Raw genomic sequence first — 13,490 nt, 5'->3', positions numbered from 1 at the left:
GAATCCGGGAGCACAGTTGATCTATCCTGGAGGTGGCATCCCTACCTCCGTAGCTCTAGCGTACATGGGTGACATTTGTGGTGATCACATGATGCGGAAACGAGCGAAGATGGAAAAGAATGCTACCATCAGTCCACCAAAGGTCCGGCCTCCACGGTGAAGGGATGGTCAGTCGAGGACCTCTGATGAGCGATGGGCGATGGTGGAGGGGTGCAGTCACCACTCTTGTAGAGGGTCATACAAACCTATAAGGAAGTTTTTGCAAGTTGTGTTTTCTTTTGGCCCTCTTTGCTTTTGCTCTTAGGGAAGTGTCTTGTCTCAAAGCTTCATGTGGCGTGTGTAATTTTTCTTGGTTGTGTTTCTGTAATTGGCGCACAATGTGATTTTTTCTTGCATGTATTTATGTAAATCGTCTTTTGTTTAATGATATGAGAAGGTATCTTCCAAAAATAATTTTGGCTCCGAAATATGCTCATGAACCGAATGAAATGGGCTAATGCCCTGGATTGAAATTTGTGGACTAAAGACATATTGAACAACAGAAGCGAGCAAAAACCTTAATTGGGTCGACTACTACATGGTCCGCCACATCAGATCCACATTGTCTGCCACATCATTGGAATCTATGACGTTCATAGACCGTCACATATGAACTATGTGAAAAAGATTACAAGTTGGACAATAATTTTGACATGTTTTTGCAATAAATGGAAAAAGACCCACAAGCCAGCAACCAAAAACGTCATAAAGTCGTATATATGTTCACATGGCTAGTACCACAACATCCTCCTAAATATGCTAGATACTCCCTAGTAGATTGTATTGTATGCATGTAACCCATAGCTATGAGGGGAGTAACAAAACCAGGTTGTGGAAAAAGGCTTTACACATGGACTACGCGTGATACATAAAACAAGTTAAGAGATGCGCTAGCTAAAGCGCGCTGACGCCAAATTAATCAACAATGACAAGAAAATGGTGAACTTACATTGACCTGGTTGAGCTAGGGAGAAGATCAACCACAAAGCGTCCCTGAATCCTGCTAAGCTTCCGATTGAGTTGGATCAGCAGACTCGCTTAAGGAAGGAAAGGAGTAGCTGGACGGTGTTGCGCGGGCATGCATGCAGGCGGTTGTGTTCAATACTCGAACTCGAAGCGCATAATATAATACGGAAACAGGCCAGCAACAGGCCAAATAAATTAAAGCATAGGTGTGCCACATTGCGCTAGGCCCTGCCGGCAACGAAACGTAGACCACGCGTGTCACTGCGTTGTACGTGTTGGAACTTTGCCCACAGGATAAATTACATCAAATTACGATAAACACGTAAACACAAAACTTTTGCCAAAAACACGTGTCGTGCCTCTTTTTTTGTTTCTCTTTTCTCTCCACGATACAATTAACTCACGCCCGTATATGTGCATATATATTGGACCTTGACCTACGGCTAGCAAACCGACTCAACTAGACGTCCAAATACAATACGGACGCACATCTAAGAAACTTACTAGAACACGGTCTAGTACTCTTACCTAATCTAATCACACGGCAACCTTGACCACCACATACCAAACTTGACACGCATCTAGCCAAGTCCATAGCAGTTTGAACCAGCTACAAACTTAACGCAATACTACGTCAAGATTAAACTAACAATCTCCCCCTAATCTTGACTTGTCATCCTCCTCGTACTTCTCTTGATCTCGACTTATTGTGGATCCGCGACTTGACGATCCATCCCGACGTATAATACAAACTCCCAGTCACGCTGCCATGTAGACTACACCGCCCACACCTAGCGCAATACATGCCAACGGATCACACACCGTCCCATATAGAGACAGGTCCTCATTGAAGAGTCTCCCCTTCACTGGTCCTCGTCCCACTACACGCTTGAGCTTGATCTCCACTTCACGTCTTCGCCCTCGGTACTACACCATACCGGACAGCCCATCGACCGTGACACGCCTCATCTTCACCGATCCTCACAGAGACGAGCACTTGGACAAGACGACGACTCACCGATGCAACGACGACTGATCGTGCAAACACGCACGACTCCTTGACTCATCCGACTCCCCCGAAGGACGATCTTGATGAGCTCTAGCACCACACCTCGGCACCACCTCTCCCATCAATGATCTCCTTTCACCATCTTTCTGACGACAACCTGTCGTCTCCCTCCTTGTCGCTCCAATGAACGACAATCGCCTGATCCTCCTCGTTTGTCGCTCCATCCAGTGACTATATTGCCCGCCCCGAGGCGCTAGTAGGTCGCCACCCCGGGGCAAACGCAGCTTCACTCGAACCTTGCTCTGATACCAATTGTTGAAACTTTGCTCACAGGATAGATCACATCAAATTACGATGAACACGCAAATGCAAAACTTTTGCCAAAGGCACGTGTCGTGCCTCTCTTTTTATTTTCTCTTTTCTCTCCACGATACAATTAACTCACGCCCGTATACGTGCATATATATTGGACCTTGACCTACGGCTAGCAAACCGACTCAACTAGACGTCCAAATACAATACGGACGCACACCTAAGAAACTTACCAGAACACGGATTAGTACTCTTACCTAATCTAATCACACGGCAACCTTGACCACCACATACCAAACTTGACACGCAGCTAGCCAAGTCCATAGCAGTTTGAACCAGCTACAAACTTAACGTAATACTACTTCAAGATTAAACTAACAATCACCCCCTAATCTTGACTTGTCAGCTTCCTCGTACTTCTCTTGATCTCGACTTATTGTGGATCCGCGACTTGACGATCTATCCTGACGTATAATACAGACTCCCAGTCACGCTGCCATGTAGACTACACCGCCCACACCTAGCGCAATACATGCCAACGGATCACACACCGTCCCATGTAGAGACAGGTCCTCATTGAAGAGGCTCCCCTTCACTGGTCCTCGTCCCACTACATGCTTGAGCTTGATCTCCACTTCACGTCTTCGCCCTCGGTACTACACCATACCGGACAGCCCATCGACCGTGACACGCTTCATCTTCACCGATCCTCACAGAGACGAGCACTTGGACAAGACGACGACTCACCGACGCAACGACGACTGATCGTGCAAACACGCACGACTCCTTGACTCATCCGACTCCCCCGGAGGACAATCTTGATGAGCTCTAGCACCGCACCTCGGCACCACCTCTCCCATCAATGATCTCCTTTCACCATCTTTCTGACGACAACCTGCCGTCTCCCTCCTTGTCGCTCCAATGAACGACAATCGCCTGATCCTCCTCGTCCGTCGCTCCATCCAGTGACTATATTGCCCACCCCGAGGCGCTAGTAGGTCGCCACCACGGGGCAAGCGCAGCTTCACTCGAACCTTGCTCTGATATCAATTGTTGGAACTTTGCCCACAGGATAGATCACATCAAATTACAATGAACACGCAAACACAAAACTTTTGCCAAAGGCACGTGTCGTGCCTCTCTTCCTCTTTCTCTTTTCTCTCCACGATACAATTAACTCACGCCCGTATACCTGCATATATATTGGACCTTGATCTACGGCTAGCAAACCGACTCAACTAGACGTCCAAATACAATACGGACGCACACCTAAGAAACTTATCAGAACACGGACTAGTACTCTTACCTAATCTAATCACACGGCAACCTTGACCACCACATACCAAAGTTGACACGCATCTAGCCAAGTCCATAGCAGTTTGAACCAGCTACAAACTTAACGCAATACTACTTCAAGATTAAACTAACAGTACGTACGTGCATGGTTGCATCTTCTGTAGGCTCACCGTTAGCGTTAGGTAGCCAAGACAAGCTAAATATGGAACAAGGTGAGTAGCCGACTAGGTTGGTGGCTTGTCAATTGGCACTATAAATTTGGAACAACGCCATTGGCCCATTACGCATGCGTGTAGGTTGGTACGTAGCTTGTCAGTTCTACAGTGCTACGTTTGGAACAAGGGAATAAGTACATATGTAAAGGTATCAAGTCAGTCTCAGGCATGCATGTTGGCTAGCTAGCAACTTGCATCCGGGGTTGATTTCCATTTGTGGTCATGATAGTGCCGCACGTAGCCACTACATATATGCATGCCGATGATTTATTATTGTAGGGAGGCTAGGAGATGAGCCCGTCAATGTCATGAAAAGATATTCATAGGCAAGTCTCTACACAACGGGGCATCTCTAGCGGATTCCTTAAAAATTACGGGAGTAAACGGCTTGGATTAATTATACTGTCGTAAATTTTAGATGTTTCTAGTCAATCTCGTAAATTTAGCAGAGTAAAAAATGAATTCGGTCAAACAAACACAAGTTCAATTCAAACCAACATACGCCTCGTTGGAACTGTTGGAACTGTTGGAACTGTTGACGTCGTAAATTTTAGATTGAATCCCTGGTTGGAACTGTTGACAGCCCTAACCGGGCTCGTTTGGCTTGCCCCTACGCCTCAACATGACACCATCAACCATGCATGAGCTAGTCAGCTGCGACTAAATATTCTGACAGCGCTTGTTCCTGGCGGCCATGCGATGTGGCCTCTGTATCTCACAATGAAGGACGTAATTGTAGTGAGGCGGCAGGGGGATGTCCACGCATGGACCTTGAATTTCCCTCTAGGCCTAACACTTCTGAATAGAAGATCTTCCATGCTCATCATCTCCGGATCTTCAGGTCCGGTTTCGGCAGAACATGTCTCACCAAACATCACCAAGCATTCACAGGAAGTTCCCCTTTGCTCTCCTAACATATACCGGCTTTGCCATCTGCCAAGGGTCACTGAAATGTTCACCATACAGCAGTAAATTTATGGATCATATTCCTGAGGGTCGCAAGGGCCATGCTCCAGAAACGGGGGAACGTATCTGGTGCACCAAGGCAATTGGTGCTACCGGTGCACCGGACCCCATTGCACATTGAAAAATATTTTAAAAATCCAGAAAAAAAATAGTGTATCGACACAACATCAATGTATGTTGTCACAAAAATTCAAATCAAAATTCAAACACAATGCTCAAGATACCAAAATGACAAATTTGACCTCAATGTGCTAATGGGCCAAAACTGAAGCCCAACTTGTGTTATGTTCTATTCAGTGGGCACTGAAACTTTCAACTATGAAAGTGACCCTGCAACACGCTTTGCAAACCAGCCAACCAGGACGCTTAAGCTTGCATACATGAACCTCTTGTTCAAATTGATGTAAGAACTGACTAATACAGGAGTAGTTTGACCATAACTAACACAGCAACCCGTACTAACTAAATACTGTCAATAAGAAGCAGAATCATAGCAAGATCTGTTGATGCTAGGAGGCTTGCATCCATGCCAGAAAAAAAGTGTTTCTTTTTTTTTGCAAAAAAAAAAAGTGTTTGGATCCACCGAAATGTAAGTAGTGGATTTTCAGGAACTTACTGAAACACGACGGCGTGCATGGCGTGATCGGCTGCGGCATCCGAGGATCTAACCGGCCCGTCGGCCAGGGAGCAACATCCGTCCGCTTGGTCTTCCAAGGAACTCTTATTGATCAGATTTGTAGTTTGGAAGGAATAAATATGTATGTTGTATGCATGCAATTGAAAACCATGAAATATGTTCGAAGCATGTATGAATGCAAGTCATAATTATGAAATAAATATGCAAATGGCATGTCTTGTTCTTGCCTGTGTGCAGCCTGTAACATGGGAAGTTCTGAATTTGCACACAACATATATGCAGTTTTGTATGCATCAATAAGAGAATCTGAGTGCATGTCCTGTTCTTGTGTATGTGCAACCTGTATCATGTCAGGTTCTGAATTTTACACACAAGTGACAAGTGTGTGCACCCTGACATCTATATATATGTGGTCAGGATGCATAGTTACGCAATGGAAGTAATGCAAGTGACAGTTGTGTACACCTTGCCACTAAAAATAGCCACCCCGCGTCTATAGCAAGAGAATCAAGCCCAGTCATCAATTTTCACACCAAGTGAGCAAAATGCAAACATTGAATTACGGATCTGATAAAATGCAATAAAGCGGTTGGTTCAGGCCCTCCACTAAACATTAAAAAGCAGGCCAAGGACCAGGTTTTTTCAGAGCCATCTTCCCAACTCTACGATGGAAGACCCGGCAACAGGCCTGTCTGACTCCCGGATGCTTGATATCCGGGCATTGTAGTAGGCTGGCTACTTGGGCTCTGGCAGTGTCCTGTGAGATTCAAGAAGCTTGCATTCCTCTTCCCGCTTAAAATCTCGAGAAGTAAGACGCCGAAACTGTAGGTGACCGAATTGGTCAAGAAAAGACCCTTGGAGGCATACTCCATAGGAATTCCTTCAGGCTCCTTGATTACTACATTGATGCAAAAGAAAGGCGGGCTTGAATGTGGACCCGGTGGCAATCAAAGTGCATCGTCTGTTTCCAAACTCTTGGTTCCTCCAATGTCTCGCATAATTAAATCTCCTATGCACAAATACTGTATGTACATGAACTAGGTCTAATGATGAAGTGAACTCTTAAATGTCCCTCATATATATATGCATATCCATCTACTAGTGTCCACTTTCCCTCACACAAATTGCCAACGCCAACCACCAAGCATGCATCTTGTATGCATGTCTAGAGTATGGGGTACCACGTTTTTCAATTGCTCGTGATATATCTACTCATTATATCTAGAGAAATAGGATTTCTTTTGGCATCTCTTTTTAGTGAACTTCTCTTTAATTCTTCATATTGATTAAGAGTATGTCTAACTAACAGTCGACTGATTTCAATTAACCATAAGTCAAATTTTGTGTCCAATCATTTGCACCACGTATGCAGGCTTTAGTCCTTTGTCCTCAACCCGTTCGATTGTTTCTGATTTAGTTTGCAGTCTAATTTGACTAGACTGACCAACCAGAAGACACAAAACGGGCCAAGTACAAACAAAAGATACATGGCCTGTACTGATGGGTTTGATCCTCCATAATCAATAAAAAGCAATAGGCCCCCGTATACTGTTTTGTGACCCCATAGTGCAGTACAACCACTTGAAAGATGCATTTCTCAACAACAGAAAATCAGTTGAAAGATGCAAAAGAAAAAATCGATGACATGACTCAGGGACTGCTTAAGGTTTTACATTGCACATATATATGCGCCACCTTTGAGCATTGACATTCGTAGAGCACATGGAAAAGTGCATACACCCGTCATAAAAAAGATCAGGAATTTGACTTAAATGTCCATTGCTACCTCGAGGTCACTCCTGAGAACAAAAGATTTTAACCCCCCTTGAAGTAGGAGGGCCGTCGAGTGTGGTCTGTACTCGGTCCTTGTGTAATGACGTTCTTTTGTGCCCCACAACTAAACAGGAGTAAACCTTGATCTACATATAAAGTATTAAAAATAGTCCCATGAAACGATTTTTTGGCATTGTTTTCTAGGGCAATGTAATCTGTTCAATGAAGTAGATTAGGCGGACAGGTGAGTCTTAAACAGTTTTAAGAAACATGTCAAGTTTCTCATTGGTCAGTACACACAACATAATAGAAACAAATCAGTGCCTGGCTGATATAATCCACTCAAAGGAACTTCCAAAAGTTATGATTATTACTTACAGCTAGAACAACCACACAGAATCACAATATAATTTGTACTATTTCCCCAGTCTCCAAACAGAGAAAAAAAAAGAAAAAAGAAGGATATTTCAGTAAGGAGAACAGCCACAACTCACAATATATATCTACTCTACTTGCATCACTTCAAGGGAACCACGATCCATGCATGAGCTTTCAAATAATCTATTTAGAGAAAAATAAATAAAGGACAAGACAACTAATCAGACGGTTCTCTTCTGAAAGTGTTTGTTTAGGCGGTGTGGCCTCCTTATCTCACAGCGAACAGAGTAGTTGTAGTGAGGAGGCAGACGAGATGTCCATAGATGGACGCTGAATTTCCCTCTAGGCCTAACACTTCCAATGAGAAGATCTTGCATGCTAATCATGTTGAGAGCTTCGGGTCCAGTTTCAACAGAACATGTCTGGTGGCCAGCAAACATCACAACACATTCAGAAGTTTTCTTCACTCTCTTGAAATATCATGTCTCCTGCATTGGCCAAGGATAAGTGAAATACTCCCCATACACTAAGTTGCTTGTCTGCTTCAAATTCCTCAGGGCCGCAAAGGCCATGCTCCATAAATGAAGGTTAATATTTGCTTTTAGTTGTTCACTGAAGTACCATTATGCTTCTTGAGAAAGGAACTGTAACCTGGGGGGTTTGGTGGTTCCAAAGCTTTTAATCTTGTCGGAGCGGCTCGCAATTATCATCTTACTCGCGATGCAGGTTTTCACGGCTGAATACAACATCTTCCATACAGGTGCCCCGATATCCAGAAGCACCTCAATGATGATCAGTGTCCTTCCACCGCCCATCCCACGGTTTTGATGGTCGATTCTACCTCCATCTTGTAGGGTCTCTAGACTTGCATCTTAATATTGTGTCCAACGAAAAACAAAATTTCATGGAAGTGGTTGCGCACCCTTTCATCGTCACGCCCATGCTCAATCAGGGGGCTCCATGCCTCGTCATAGTACAATGACATGTTGACGACTTCTCCGTCTGACGCGTCGTTGGCCTCGGCTTCCGTGTCCCCTAGGCTGAGCTTGTCGATGTTGTCGTCGTCGATCACTATGTTGTTGTAATGCTCGAAGTAGTGGTGGCGTTAGAGTTCGCGTTGGATCTCCGCCTCCGATTCCGCCATGAACTGTCGCGCAGCTCCTCCCACGCAACCCGACAGTCCTCCGCCTGAGATGGAAGACTTATTTCTTGCCGCCGATGGTGTCATCGTCTCCCCACCATAGCCACCCACTTAGACTTACTCCAACTAAAGCTAGGACAACCAGAGACTATATAGAAAACCCAGAGCCAAGTGCCCCACAGGTAGCCAATAGATGTGAGGAGAATCAACGGCGACGAACAGTGGCGGAGCTTGAGCATAAGCCAAGAGGGGGCCATTAGCTGAAGGGGAGCAAATTAATGGGAAGGTGGGGCTAATCTCTAGTTTAAACATTGGTTAGGCCTAAAATAGAGCATATTTTTTAATAGTTGCAAAAAATATGTGGGGCGGGGGCAATTGCCTCTGTTGGTCTACACCAAGCTCCGCCACTAGTGACGGAGCCCTTAGGAGATAACCCTAGCACCTTTTTTACTTAGGTGGAGGCGATGATTGGGAGATGTATGAAGTATGTAAATGACAAGTAATATTTCGTTTAATCATTGCTTGGCTCCTACCGATCACCCTCAAAAAGCTCATTTAAAAGGCCATCTTACTCTACTAGTGTTCATTATGCATAAGACGAAGCTTTTGCTACCAGGCGGCAGTATACAGCAATGTTGTGGCAGCTATATATAGTCACTACCAGAAAAACTTGTTTTGCCGACGGCCATATCTATGCCGACGGCCCCCGTCGGCACATATGGGCATACCCCGACGGCACAACTAAAGCCGTCGGCGTAGAAAGGCCGTCGGCGTATAACCATCTATGCCGACGGGGGCCGTCGGCGTTTTTCCGAATATACCGACGGGGGCCGTCGGCATAGAGCAGGCCGTCGGCATATCGTGTGGGCCCGTCTACCCGGGCGGCGACGGCAGTTTGACGGCGTCAGGCTGCGCCGACGGGCTAACGGTGGCTGTCGGCATAGCTACACCGACGGCCGAGCCGTCGGCATAGCTATGCCGACGTCATCGATTCGCCGCGCCACCACGTCATCGATCCGCGTCGTTCGCCGGTCCCGTGGGGTGGCATTTCTATGCCGACGGCTAGGCCGTCGGCATAGGCCTGGCCCATGGTTTTTGCCACGTCATTGATCCCCGCCCTACGCCACGTCATCGATCCAGGGCTCTACCATTCCGTAGCCGTAGCTATGCCGACGGCTTTGCCGTAGGCATAGATTTCTAATAATATTTTTATATTTTTGTATTTTCTCTTATTTTTTTTATTTTTTTCCAATACTAATTTCATTAACTTAAATGTACAGAAAACATATATCGATTGCCCCCCACACGGGCCTTCTTCCGTCGTGTCACGGAGAGGTTAGATGGGACGGGCCGGGTACCTGTGGGGGGTAGCAATGCCGCCAGGTGTTGCGGTGGGCCCTCCTACGGTTGTGGAAACGTGGTGGCAGGCGCATGCACGCGGCTCCGGGGTGTGCCCCCTCCCCCCTCACGGGCGTCGATGCCGCCGTGCCCCGGAGGAGGGAAACGGCCCCGTCGGGCCGACGCAGAGGGAATCTTGGGGTGGGTTGTGCCGGGACTGTGTTGGGGGGGGTGTAGCTATGGCTGGGCTATAACAACAAGGTGAAAAGGTCCACCGGTCAAACTACGTCCAGCGAAAGTCAAAGGGATAGACCCGGCGGCCGTCTGTGTCAGGGTTAGACGGGACGGGGTACCTGGGGGTAGAAATGCCGCCAGGTATTGCGGTGGCCCTCCTACGGTTATATAAGCATGGTGGCAGGCGTAGGCACCCGGCACGCGGCTTGTATGAGGTCCCGGTGCGACGCTCCGGTGGCATTGCTACCCCCTAGGGCCCCCGTCCCGCCTAACCCTGTAGCGTTTGACCACGGGATCTACCCCTTTGACTTTGCACGGACGGGCTTTGAGCAGTAGACGTATCCACCCGGTTGTGTAAGGTCAGCCCAGAGGCCCACGGCAACATCTGGCCCGGATGTTGCTCCAAAGTGTTCCTATGGACTGACCTAACACAACCGGGTGGGGAGGTCCACTGGTCAAAGCCCGTCCGTGCAAAGTCAAAGGGCTAGATCTCGTGGTCAAACGCTATAGGGTTAGGCGGGACGGGGGCACTGGGGGGGGGGGGGTAGCAATGCCACCGGAGCATCGCACCGGGCCCTCATACATGCGGGGTGGTGTGGTGGCATGTCCGAAGAGGCGGGACGCGTCTCCGGTGCATGGCCCTCCCTCACGGACGACGATGACACGGTAGTAGACGTTGTGCGGTAACGATGCGGCTTCAATATTACTAAATACTCGGAGCGCGATAAAATCATGAGTTTTTTTGCACGACGTGGGCACATGTGCTATAGGAACGATGGTATTTTTTCATAATTTTTGGTGATGGAGAAGTATCCGAAAAATTCCCTCTACGCAGATTGCCCTTCGCGCGTCTACGGCTGTGGCCGACGGCCTCCAGGGGCTAGCATGCCGCCAAATCTTGCGTAGGCGGCCTCTCACAAGTCTGGAAGTGTTTTGGCGGCTGCAAACGCCCGGCACGCGTGTCCGAGGTGTGCCCCCCCCCTCACGGACGGCGTCGCCGCCGGCACCTGGAGTGGGGAAACGGACGCGTGGGGTCTACACGGAGGGGATCTTGCTGTGGGTCTGACCCGGATGTTGCTCCAAAGTGTTCCTATGGGCTGACCTAACACAACCGGGTGGGGAGGTCCACTGGTCAAAGCCCGTCCGTGCAAAGTCAAAGGGCTAGATCCCGTGGTCAAACGCTACAGGGTTAGGCGGGACGGGGGCACTAGGGGGTAGCAATGCCACCGGAGCGTCGCACCGGGCCCTCATACATGCGGGGTGGTGTGGTGGAATGTCCGAAGAGGCGGGACGCGTCTCCGGTGCGTGCCCCCCCCCTCACAGACGGCGATGACACGGTAGTAGACGTTGTGTGGTAACGATGCGGCGTCAATATTACTAAATACTCGGAGCGCGATAAAATCATGAGTTTTTTTGCACGACGTGGGCACATGTGCTATAGGGACGATGGTATTTTTTCATAATTTTTGGTGATGGAGAAGTATCCGAAAAATTCCCTCTACGCGGATTGCCCTTCGCGCGTCTACGGCTGTGGCCGGCGGCCTCCGGGGGCTAGCATGCCGCCAAATCTTGCGTAGGTGGCCTCTCACAAGTCTGGAAGTGTTGTGGCGGTTGCAAACGCCCGGCACGCGTGTCCGGGGTGTGCCCCCCCTCACGGACGGCGCCGCCGCCGGCACCTGGAAGGGGGAAACGGACGCGTGGGGTCTACACGGAGGGGATCTTGCTATGGGTCTGGCCCGGATGTTGCTCCAAAGTGTTCCTATGGGCTGACCTAACACAACCGGGTGGGAAGGTCCACTGGTCAAAGCCCGTCCGTGCAAAGTCAAAGGGGTAGATCCTGTGGTCAAACGCTGCAGGGTTAGGCGGGACGGGGGCACTGGGGGGTAGCAATGCCACCGGAGTATCGCACCGGGCCCTCATACATGCGGGGTGGTGTGGTGGCATGTCCGAAGAGGCAGGACGCGTCTCCGGTGCGTGGCCCCCCCTCACGGACGGCGATGACACGGTAGTAGACGTTGTGCGGTAACGATGCGGCGTCAATATTACTAAATACTCGGAGCGCGATAAAATCATGAGTTTTTTTGCACGACGTGGGCACATGTGCTATAGGGACGATGGTATTTTTTCATAATTTTTGGTGATGGAGAAGTATCCGAAAAATTCCCTCTACGCGGATTGCCCTTCACGCGTCTACGGCTGTGGCCGGCGGCCTCCGGGGGCTAGCATGCCGCCAAATCTTGCGTAGGCGGCCTCTCACAAGTCTGGAAGTGTTGTGGTGGTTGCAAACGCCCGGCACGCGTGTCCGGGGTGTGCCCCCCTCACGGACGGCTTAGCCGCCGGCACCTGGAGGGGGAAAACGGACGCGTGGGGTCTACACGGAGGGGATCTTGCTGTGGGTCTGGCCCGGATGTTGCTCCAAAGTGTTCCTATGGGCTGACCTAACACAACTGGGTGGGGAGGTCCACTGGTCAAAGCCCGTCCGTGCAAAGTCAAAGGGCTAGATCCCGTGGTCAAACGCTACAGGGTTAGGCGGGACGGGGGCACTGGGGGTTGCAATGCCACCGGAGCATCGCACCGGGCCCTCATACATGCGGGGTGGTGTGGTGGCATGTCCGAAGAGGCAGGACGCGTCTCCGGTGCGTGGCCCCCCCTCACGGACGGCGATGACACGGTAGTAGACGTTGTGCGGTAACGATGCGGCGTCAATATTACTAAATACTCGGAGCGCGATAAAATCATGAGTTTTTTTTCACGACGTGGGCACATGTGCTATAGGGACGATGGTATTTTTTCATAATTTTTGGTGATGGACAAGTATCCGAAAAATTCCCTCTACGCGGATTGCCCTTCGCGCGTCTACGGCTCTGGCCGGCGGCCTCCGGGGGCTAGCATGCCGCCAAATCTTGCGTAGGCGGCCTCTCACAAGTCTGGAAGTGTTCTGGCGGTTGCAAACGCCCGGCACGCGTGTCCGGAGTGTGCCCCCCCTCACGGACGGCGCCGCCGCCGGCACCTGGAAGGGGGAAACGGACGCGTGGGGTCTACACGGAGGGGATCTTGCTGTGGGTCTGGCCCGGATGTTGCTCCAAAGTGTTCCTATGGGCTGACCTAACACAACCGGGTGGGGAGGTCCACTGGTCAAAGCCCGTCCGTGCAAAGTCAAAGGGGTAGATCCCGTGGTCAAACGCT

The 13,490-nt window shown here is 49.3% G+C and overlaps 1 pseudogene; it reads right to left on the bottom strand.

Annotated features, from left to right (window-relative positions):
* Positions 1-7,812: 7,812 nt before the first annotated feature.
* Positions 7,813-8,576, bottom strand: LOC147983235 (uncharacterized; annotated as a pseudogene).
* Between the last annotated feature and the right edge of the window lie 4,914 nt (positions 8,577-13,490).

The sequence above is a fragment of the Triticum urartu genome, chromosome 2A (assembly GCF_056163025.1).
Source record: "Triticum urartu cultivar PI428250 chromosome 2A, HENAU_Tu73, whole genome shotgun sequence".
Classification (NCBI taxonomy): domain Eukaryota; kingdom Viridiplantae; phylum Streptophyta; class Magnoliopsida; order Poales; family Poaceae; genus Triticum; species Triticum urartu.
This window is presented reverse-complemented; position numbering and strand designations above follow the sequence as displayed.